Source organism: Schistocerca serialis, chromosome 10 (genome assembly GCF_023864345.2).
Source record: "Schistocerca serialis cubense isolate TAMUIC-IGC-003099 chromosome 10, iqSchSeri2.2, whole genome shotgun sequence".
Taxonomy (NCBI): Eukaryota; Metazoa; Arthropoda; class Insecta; order Orthoptera; family Acrididae; genus Schistocerca; species Schistocerca serialis.
Genome location: NC_064647.1, coordinates 209,311,719 through 209,323,586, shown reverse-complemented (window position 1 = coordinate 209,323,586; position 11,868 = coordinate 209,311,719).

Here is an 11,868-nt window from a genome sequence, read left to right as displayed (position 1 = left end):
TTTGCACTTCCTGTCAATCTCATTTTTGAGACGTTTGTATTCATTTTTGCCTGCTTCATTTACTGCATTTTTATATTTTCTCCTTTCATCGATTAAATTCAATATTTCTTTTGTTACCCAAGGATTTCTACTAGCCCTCGTCTTTTTACCTACTGGATCCTCTGGTGCCTTCACTACTTCATCTCTCAAAGCTACCCATTCTTCTTCTACTGTATTTGTTTCCTCCATTCCTGTCAGTTGTTCCCTAATGCTCTCCCTGAAACTATGCACAACTTCTGGTTTAGTCAGATTATCCAGGTCCCATCTCCTTAAATTCCCAACTTTTTGCAGTTTCTTCAGTTTTAATCTACAGTTCATAATCAATAGACTGTGGTCAGAGTCCACATCTGCCCCTGGAAATGACTTACAATTTAAAACCTGGTTCCTAAATCTCTGGCTTACCATTATATAATCTATCTGAAACCTGTCAGTATATCCAGGCTTCTTCCATATATACAATCTTCTTTTATGATTCTTGAACCAAGTGTTAGCTATGATTAAGTTGTGCTCTGTGCACTTGACCTTCACACTGCATTTCTTTGTTAATGATAGGCACTGTGGGCAGAATTGTAGTGTCTCGTATGTGAGGCAGCTCGTACATGTGCTGTGTACCGGAAGGTGCGGCGTTTGTAACCAGCAACGATAAATGCGCACGTGTGCCAATACTTTTTGGTGCGATTGTATGTCTTCCCGTAGTCGTCGCCTCTCTATCGTTCCAGACTGGGGGGCCGGCGCTTGACTTTACGCCGTAACAGGTAGTTCGGTAATATCCACACCTCTTAGCAACTGCTCGCTCTGGAACTGGAATGACTACATTCTTTTTCGAATCTTATATCACGCAAATTTTTTTTTACTTGTCTAGTGAGAATTTGTGGTCACAACTACCCTACTCGCAAAGTTTCCGACTTTGATAAAGGTCGGATTGTAGCCTATCGCGATTGCGGTTTATCGTATCGCGACATTGCTGCTCGCGTTGGTACAGATCCAATGACTGTTAGCAGAATATGGAATAGGTGGGTTCAGGAGGGTAATACGAAACGCTGGTTGGATCCCATCGGCCTCGTATCACTAGCAGTCGAGATGACAGGCATCTTATCCGCATGGCTGTAACGGATCGTGCAGCCACGTCTCGATCACTGAGTCAACAGATGGGGACGTTTGCAAGACAACAACCATCTGCACGAACAGTTCGACGACGTTTGCAGCAGCATGGACTATCAGCTCGGCGACCGTGGCTGCGGTTACCCTTGACGCTGCATCACAGACAGGAGTGCCTGTGATGGTGTACTCAACGACGAACCTTGGTGCACGAATGGCAAAACTTCATTTTTTCGGATGAATCCAGGTTCCGTTTACAGTATCCTGGTGATCGCATCCGTGTTTGGCGACATAGCGGTGAACGCACATTGGAAGCGTGCATTCGTCATCGCCATACTGGCGTATCACCCGGCGTGATGGTATGGGGTGCCATTGGTTACACGTCTCGGTCACCTCTTGTTCGCATTGACGACACTTTGAACAGTGGACGTTACATTTCAGATGTGTTACGACCCGTGGCTCTACCCTTCATTCGATCCCTGCGAAACCTACATTTCAGCAGGATAATGCACGAGCGCATGTTGCAGGTCCAGTACGAGCCTTTGTGGATACAGAAATTTTCGGCTGCTGCCCTGGCCAGCATATTCTCCGGATCTCTCACCAATTGAAAACGTCAATGGTGGCCAGCAACGCGCTCGTCACAATACGCCAGTCCCTACTCTTGAAGAACTGTGACATCATGTTGAATCTGCATGGGCAACTGTACGCATACACGCCATCCGAGCTCTGTTTGACTCAATGCCCAGGCGTATCAAGACCGTTATTACGGCCAGAGGTGGTTGTTCTGGGTACTGATTTCTCAGGATCTATGCACCCAAATTGCGTGAAAATGTAATCACATGTCAGTTCTAGTAAAATATATTTGTGCAATGAATACCCGCTTATCATCTGCATTTCTTCTTGGTGTAGCAATTGTAATGGCGAGTAGTGTAGCCAATGTGGAGAGAAGTGGTCTTGATATTTGTCTTATGGCCCATCTACAAAACGTACCTACTCCTGCGCCTGTACGCAAAATGTCTTGACAGTGAAATTTGTTGTGGAATATGAATTGTCCGTAATACGTGTTTAGAGTTATCAGAAATAGTATCGTTGTAAAATATTGCCATTACGCCGCTATCGTGCCATTTTCTTGTAAGTAGATTACACGTTTGCGCCGTTTTGCTGGTGACAACTAGATAAATACTAATTCCAAAAAGTTGCCATAAAGTTTCGACTTCATTGTAACTGGATAAAAAAAATGGTTCAAATGGCTCTGAGCACAATGGGAGTTAACTTCTGAGGTCATCAGTCCCCTAGAACTTAGAACTACTTAAACGTAACTACCCTAAGGACATCACACGCATCCATGCCCGAGGCAGGATTCGCGGTTCCAAACTGAAGCGCCTAGAACCGCTCGGAAACACCGTCCCGCCAATGGATCAAATACATACTGTATACAAAACAAAAACGGTGTTGTTTAAACATCCTTCGAGTGGTCGTATACCGTTCACAGCAGGTTTTAAATGCAGCTTGTTGTCTGGTGCTGCCTTGGGAAACCAACATCCTGCTGATATACGTAAATAGAAAAAGCGTCGGGTTTCCGTCCTGCTCTGCTGTGGCCACTACGCGTCTGCAGTCAGCTTCACAGCCATGCGATTCGTCCTTTCGCACTTGTTTTCCTAAGTCACTGGTAGTGAGTAAACAACTCTGCTGCCCCAGCAGTAGGGAACGAGACACAAAAAGTAGAATATGAGTTTTGATGCCGTGAGGGATTAGCCGAGCGGTCTAGGGCGCTGCAGTCATGGACTGTGCGGCTGGTCCAGGGGGAGGTTCGAGTCCTCCCTCGGGCATGGGTGTGTGTTTGTCCTTAGCGTGTGGGCTTAGGGACTGATGACCTTACCAGTTAAGTCCCAAAAGATTTCACACACATTTGAACATTTTTTTGGAGTTTTGCTACTTGTGCAAAATAAGTGACGATGGCCGAAGTAGAGAAGATGTAGAGCGCAGACTGGCTACAGCAAGAAAAGCAACTCTGAGAAAGAGGAATTTCTTGACGCCGGATACAAATGTAAATGTTAAAATATTTTTTTCTAAAGGTACTTGTCTAAAGTATATCCTTTTACGGAAATTAAAATAAGTACAAATGTGAGAGAAATCTTATGGGACTTAACTGCTAAGGTCATCAGTCCCTAAGCTTACACACTGCTTAACCGAAATTATCCTAAGGACAAACACACACACCCATGCCCGGGGGAGTATTCGAACCTCCACCGGGATCAGCCGCACAGTCCATGAATGACGCGCCCGAGACTGCTCGGCTAATCCCGCACGACACGGTAATGAAAAGTGGACGATGAACAAATCATCGTCAGCAGGAGAGTGCTGAAGATTTGAGCCGGCCGTGGTGGCCGAGCGGTTCTAGGCGCTACAGCCTGGAACCGCACGACCGCTACGATCGCAGGTTCGAATCCTGTCTCGGGCATGGATGTGTGTGATGTCCTTAGGTTAGTTAGGTTTAAGTAGTTCTAAGTTCTATGGGACTGATGACCTCAGAAGTTAAGTCCCATTGTGCTCAGAGCCATTTGAACCATTTTTTTGAAGATTAGATGGGTAGATAGCTTAACTAATGAGTTGGTACAGAATCTAAAAGGCGAAAAAGTAATTTGTGAACAACTTGAATAAAAGAAGGTATCGTTTGACGGTCACATGCTGAAGCATTGAGGAGTCTTTAGTTGGTAATGAAGTGGAGTGTATAGGGAAGGAGGGTGGGGGGGAGATGGGGGGAGGGAATCGTAGAGGGAGACCAAGATACGAACACAGTAAGCAGATTCAGAAGAAAGTAGGTTGCAGTAGGTACTGGAAGATAAAGAACCTTGCACAGGATAGAGTAGCATGGAGAGCTGTATCAAACCAGCCTTTGGACTGAAGACAATAACAAGAACCACCACCCCAGGAGAGGAACGTCATTGTCTGATCTCAAGTTTCGGAAAAAGCGATATATTTTCGTAATAATGGCCAAGAAGTGGTGATACATATTACAGGTGATTTTCTTTTCACGAGTTCCTCTGGTAAGTTATCCTGCTAGCAGGGCAATGAGGAAGTGACTGATAATGGAAGTTATTTGAAAAGCAGCTGAACGCAATTTAGGCTGAGTCTCAGTCATGGCTCTAAACTGTTGATTTAAAATAACACTCTCGGATAACAGTTATGATTCTACAAGTAACTGTGAAACATTCATTGCGGGAGACACTACTACTCGTCCGCATCTCGTGGTCTAGTGGATCACGGGGTCCCGCGTTCGATTGCAGGCAGGGTTGGAGATTTTCTCTGCCTGGGGACTGGGTGTTTGTGTTGTCCTCCACATCTACATCTACACGGATACTCTTCAAATCACATTTAAGTGCCTGGCAGAGGGTTTATCGAACCTCCTTCACAATTATCTATTATTCTAATGTCGTATAGCGAGCGAAAGGAATGAACACCTATATCTTTCTGTACGAGCTCTGATTTCCCTTATTTTATCGTGGTGATCGTTCCGCCCTATGTAGGTCGGTGTCAACAAAATATTTTCGCACTCGGAGGAGAAAGTTGGTGATTGGAATTTCGTGAGAAGATTCCGTCGCAACGAAAAACGCCTTTCTTTTAATGATTTCCAGCCCAAATCCTGCATCATTTCTGTGACACTCTCACTCATATTTCGCGATAATAGATACGTACTGCCTTTCTTTGAACTTTTTCGATGTACTCCGTCAGTCCTACCTGGAAAGGATCCCAGCAGTATTCTAAAAGAGAACGGACAAGCGTAGTGTGGGCAGTCTCCTCAGTAGGTCTGTTACATTTTCTAAGTGTCCTGCCAATGAAACGGCCTTCCCCACAACATTTTCTATATGTTCCTTCCGATTTAAGTTGTTCGTAATTGTAATACCTAGGTATTTAGTTGAATTTACGGCTTTTGGATTAGACTGATTTATCGTGTAACCGAAGTTTAACGAGTTCCTTTTAACACTCATGTGGATGACCTCACACTTTCCGTTATTTAGGGTCAACTGCCACTTTTCGCACCATTCAGATATTTTTTCTAAATCGTTTTGCAGTTTGTTTTGTTTTCTGATGACTTTATTAGTCGATAAACGACAGCGTCATCTGCAAACAACCGAAGACGGCTGCTCAGATTGTCTCCCAAATCGTTTATATAGATAAGGAACAGCAAAGGGCCTATAACACTACCTTGGGGAACGCCTGAAATCACTTCTATTTTACTTGATGACTTTCTGTCAATTACTACGAACTGTGTGACCTCTCTGACAGGAAATCACAAATCCAATCATATAACTGAGACGATATTCCATAAGCACGCAATTTTAATACAGCTGCTTGTGTGGCACAGTGTCAAAAGTCTTCCGGAAATCCAGGAATACGGAATCGATCTGAAATCCCTTGCCAATACCACCTAATTTCATCATCATTCGTGACAGGGGCTGGATTGGATTGGGTAAAACAAAATTAGACTGTGTAAAAATTGGGACTTTGTGCGGGCGCTGATGACGGAGCAGGTGAGTGCCCCACAAACCAAACACCACCACCACACCGCTACTCATGGAGCAGTGATTTCCGATCTTTCTGAGATCATTACCCCTGTGTGCAGCCAGATTTTAGCTAGTCCTCCCTCCCCCCACCCTCACCGACGTAAGCGCATAGCTAAACTCCGATGTGAGAAAGAACTTCGTTTGATCACTCATTTTTAAAATGACGAAAGAGAAATGACAGTGTTTGTAGGCATTTTATTAAACAACGAACTGATGACTCAATGAGACATATTGCTACTATTTACTTCTAACAACCCTTTCTTTCGTAGAATAATTAGCTGTATCCCGACACACTTTGCTGTAGTTCAATCTGCTTAAATGCAAAGACAAAGAAAACACAAAGCACAAATTTCTAATGTATAAGAGAATTGGATATACGTCATAATCTTCTTCTCACCTTTCTCCATCTGATCCTCCTGCCACCTCTCTCAGTTCATAAATTTCTCCCCTTTTTCTCTGTATAATACACTGGAAAGTGTATACAGTACTCTATATGTGTCTACAGTGTTATTACAGTAACGTGTAAAAATTTCAAGTAAATCGGAAAGGTATATTTTGAGATTTTTTGTAAAAACGTTCTCCCTTTATATATATAAGTTCATATTAGAATTGAACGTTGTTAAAAGCAAACAGTCAAGAACTTGAACAAACCAACATTTACCTTTTTATAACGTTTCCCCTTTTATGATGTACATGATCCGTATATAACAGACGGCGTTCCAGTCGATATATAAAAACACTTCTGTATTCGAATGCAACGTTGAGTCACAATTTCGAAGCTATTCATGAACAGCTTTCGGAGATTTGAAATTTTGAAGAAACGAACATCTATGTTTGTACTTATATACAAAATGCAGATGTTCCTAATCGTAGATCCCGAAAGTTTTTGACCGATTGCTTTGAAATTTTGACACAACGTTCCATTGGTACCGTGCGTATTTTTATTTACCTATCTTTAAATATACAGGGTGTTACAAAAAGGTACGGCCAAACTTTCAGGAAACATTCCTCACACACAAATAAAGAAAAGATGTTATGTGGACATGTGTCCGGAAACGCTTAATCTCCATGTTAGAGCTCATTTTAGTTTCGTCAGTATGTACTGTGCTTCCTCGATTCACCGCCATGATTTCATACGGGATACTCTACCTGTTCTGCTAGAACATGTGCCTTTACAAGTACGACACAACATGTGGTTCATGCACGATGGAGCTCCTGCACATTTCAGTCGAAGTGTTCGTACGCTTCTCAACAACAGATTCGGTGACCGATGGATTGGTAGAGGCGGACCAATTCCATGGCCTCCACCCTCTCCTGACCTCAACCCTCTTGACTTTCATTTATGGGGGCATTTGAAAGCTCTTGTCTACGCAACCCCGGTACCAAATGTAGAAACTCTTCGTGCTCGTATTGTGGACGGCTGTGATACAATACGCCATTCTCCAGGGCTGCATCAGCGCATCAGGGATTCCATGCAACGAAGGGTGGATGCGTGTATCCTCGCTAACGGAGGACATTTTGAACATTTCCTGTAACAAACTGTTTGAAGTCACGCTGGTACGTTCTGTTGCTGTGTGTTTCCATTCCATGATTAATGTGATTTGAAGAGAAGTAATAAAATGAGCTCTAACATGGAAAGTAAGCGTTTCCGGATACATGTCCACATAACATATTTTCTTTCTTTGTGTGTGAGGAATGTTTCCTGAAAGTTTGGCCGTACCTTTTTGTAACACCCTGTATATAATACATTAATTTACATAAATTTAATAATAAGGAAACGTTGTTACGAAACAAATTTCAAAGAGTTACGTATATAATGTGTATCATCCATTAAAGAAAGAGGCATTCAAAACACACCCGTATTAGAGCGTAACATTGTGTCCAAATTTCAAAGAAATCGGTGAACTTTCGGAGATACACGATTCTGAACAAATGTTTACATTTTTATTGATGTATATCAAACAATAGAGCCCCTTTGTTTTTATCCCTTGGAAAATCATTTATTGATGTATATCAAACAATAGAGCCCCTTTGTTTTTATCCCTTGGAAAATCATATATTACCCCTGAGAGGGTAATTACCCTCGAGCTGAAAACGACTGACGTAGTGAATATTCGGTTTCTGTTAGCAGTCACTTTTTAACTACCGGTTTGCTGCCCTGAGCTCACCGAGTTCAAACTTTCTTTTCTTATACATTTAAATTCAAAGAGCATGTATTCAAAAAATGTTTCAAATGGCTCTGAGCACTATGGGACTTAACATCTGAGGCCATCAGTCCCCTAGAACTTAGAACTACTTAAACCCAACTAACCTAAGGACATCACACACATCCATGCCCGAGGCAGGATTCGAACCTGCGACTGTAGCGGTCGCGCGGTTCCAGACTGAAGTGCCTAGAACCACTCGGCCACTGCGGCCGGCTACCATATGTTAATACACTGTTTTAAAGCAGCACATTCAAGGCAGAGGGATGAAACATAAACAATGTTCGATGCGTGATTTGCAGGATGTTCTTCTATTGCTATTTTTGTGTACTTTTAGTAATTTCATATGTGAAGTGTTTAGCTTTAGACATAACGACTTTGTCATGTTACTGTAGCACATACGGAGGTCTACACGACCTAATTCTGTCCATATTGTGTATCCCTCTATCCTCCATCAATGCCGTCACTTTTATTCAGTGACCTTAGAACGACTCATGAAAGCTGTACAGAACGCTTATAAGTAAATTGTTTCTCTGTAGCTACCATGGTTCCACATACATTTTATTAGATTAATTGGGTACACGTATCATGCCTTCTATCATCGTAGGAAGCAATCATCATAGCAGGCAACGAATGCAAGAAGAAATCGTCGAAAAGTAAACACCCAGTCGTTTTATGGAGATAGTTTAACTTTGGAATCACTGAGACATTCAGTTTTCAACAACCCATCATTTCATGCGATACGGCTGAAAGTAAATTCGCAGTTTTCTTAGGCAAAATTCCGCATTTCGAAACTTTCATGAGCTCTTACTGCCTGAAACTAACTATAGTCCTAAATAATATGCAGAAATGGGCCAAAATTTAATAAATTTTGTATCACAACTAAACATACTGGTCCAGTGGTTTCATTTCCATAATATTCATAAAATCAATGGTACAAACTCAAATTTACCGTTTCAGTAGCATTAAATATAATTATTTTCACTGTCAATGGTCTCCTCAATACGGTCACTATAAGAAATAGGATACCTCATGTCACAATCTCCAACCATCATATAGCACAATCCCCACCTCAACTGTTGCTTTGAACTCTGTAGCTGCTTCAATGCAGTACATTCGTAGAAGTACCTCAGTGTGCCACTGGAAGTCTCTGCCTTGCAATAAAACGGATAGTTTCATGCGAATGGCACTATTGTTGAAATTGTGGTTTCAGACAGAAACCACTGGGCAGTGTTGCCAATTTAGCGACTTTCTCGCTAGAAATGGCGACTTTTGCCTTCGTCTTAGCGACAAAAAAAAAACTTTTTAGTGACAAAAATTATTTAGCGACTTATCTGACGACTTTTGGAGTACTGACGACTTTTAAAGTACAAATCAAAACTACTTTGGGCCAGTATTTTCATTTACAAAACTAAGATTTTAACTATAGAATGTGTACTACACTGACTTTGTTCTAGATGTACTAAGTTAAATTAAGTTCTTAGCAGCTCATGTAGCATTGTTCAGCATTTAGTAAACCTGAATGTGGGAATTGCTTACAGAGTAAGAAAACCTTGACTATAGAACAATTCATTATTCATTACCCACTAGCCTGTTATCGTCGATAGCGATTCGATCTATAATTCTTCAACTTTTGAATTCCCTTTATTTTTCGAACTGACAAAAAAACATACGTAATATTAAGTATAATAAAATACATTTCTGTCCAGAAACCTCTAATTTTTCGAAATGTTAACTCGCAGTTAAATTATTACCACATGCGCAGTGGTAACGCAAGAACAATTCGGTGGGGGTATCTCAGACATTATTACGTTTTAAACAGTGAACAATAGGACTGATATCGAGTTACCGAGTGAGTAGTTTGTTTCATGACCTCTAGTTCGCCTGAGTTTTAATGTATTTTCAGTGATTATAAATTGGTGAAACTTATGTTGTGGTGGCTTACATAATGGATTTACCACAGAAGAAGAAGCAGTACGCTCAAAATTGTCGGGCTGCGTGGGAAGCAGAACCTGAATTCAATGGGTGGCTGAAACCAGTCGTTGGAGACTTATCCAAGGCAAGATGTCAAGTATGTGCGACAGAGTTTTATGCTAAATTGTGTGATATTAGTAAACATTCGAAAACTATTAAGCACAAACAAAAAATTGATTAAAAGAACGCAAACCACCTTACCTGTGAAAATTGTTCCGAAAACTACAGTTAGAATAGCAAGCAGAGCGGAAGGCGCCCTTTCTTTATTTATTGCTGAACATTGTTCTATTTTAGCTGTAGATCATTTAGGAATACTGTGCAAGAAGGTGTTTTCCGGTGATGAGGGCGCTAAAAACATGCAATTACATCGTACAAAGTGCACTAACATTATAACTGAAGTTTTGGCTTCATATTTTACACAATCCTTGGTTGAAGCTATAGGTAACCAAAAATACAGTGTACTAATAGATGAATCAATATCTAAAATGCTAGGTATCATTATACGGTACTATAATGTAAACAACCAAACCATTAGACCAGCATTTCTCAAACACGCTGTAGTAGAAACAGTAGATGCAAGAAATCCGGCTGCTGTTCTTGTGAATTCTTTGAAAGATCTCAAACTTCCAATCACTAATATCGTAGGAATTGGCACAGATAATGCTTCCACAATGGTTGGAATAAACAATGGCCTTTTGTAACAACTCAAGAGAGAATATGGTTTGAAGCGTTTGTTACTGATCCGTTGCATTTGTCACTCTCTTCAGCTTGCAGTTTCGCACGCCTCAGTGAATACCATACCTAGAAACATAGAGCTTCTTGTACGGGAAACCTACAATTGGTTCTCCATTTCACCCAAAAGACAAGAGAAATATAAAAAGGTTTATGAGACAATAAACTGTGGAAAACAGCCACTAAAAATTTTGAAGGTCTGTGCAATACGTTGGCTTTCAATTGAACCAGCAAGAATTCTGAAGCAGTGGGAAGAACTAAAGCTACATTTTTCACTTGCCATGGTTCAAGACAATTGTTACACTGCCGATCTTTTGTAGAAGATGTACTGTGACGACTCAAACCATCTTTACATGTTTTACCTTAAACATGCTTTAAAAGACGTACAAATAGCTATAAAAGCTTTTGAAGGAGAAGACAGTGACCCCACTAAATTACTAGATACACTTGTATTTTTCATGAAGTCACTCGGACAAAACATAGTTTTTCCACCTGTTGATTTGTTGACACCAGTTCCAAGCGAAGGTATGTACGCAAATCCGAACCTTGGCTTTATGTTTGAACACAAATTGTCTGAGTCAAGTTTGTCTGAAGAAAATAAAGTTTATTTGAAGAAGAGATGCATTCAGTTTAGTCTGAAACTCATAAAAGAAACTCAACAAAGACTGCCAAGTAACGTGACTATCTTGAAAAAAATGTCAATGCTGAATGTTGAAGAAACACTAAAAGTGAATAAAAATAATGCTGTAGCGGATGTAGCCAAATAATTGGGTTTTAGTGGCGATTTCATAGACTGTATGTTGCAAGAATGGCATAATATCAACTTGATTAGGTGGAATAACACTACTAACACTGTTCGATTTTGGAGTGAGGTTTTGCAGTATAAAAATGCCGCAGGGGAGAAACCTTTTTCTTTGATTTCACAGCTAGCAATGACTGTTCTATGCCTACCGCATTCAAATGCGGAAGTGGAAAGAATATTCAGTTCTATGAACATTATAAAAACTAAACAACGTAACAGATTATCGTTAAAGACGATTAATGCTTTGATCATATTGAGAGACCAGCTGAAGAAACAAAATAAAGATTGTGCATCTTTTGACATACCGTCAGACGTATTGGAGCTTATTGGAACGAACAAAAGTTACTCTTTTGCGACAAAACCAGTCGAACTGCAACATCATCTTTTGAGCGACGTTCAACCCTCTACATCAACTAAAGTTCTGTCAGAGCATGAAACAGAAGAGTTATTCGAT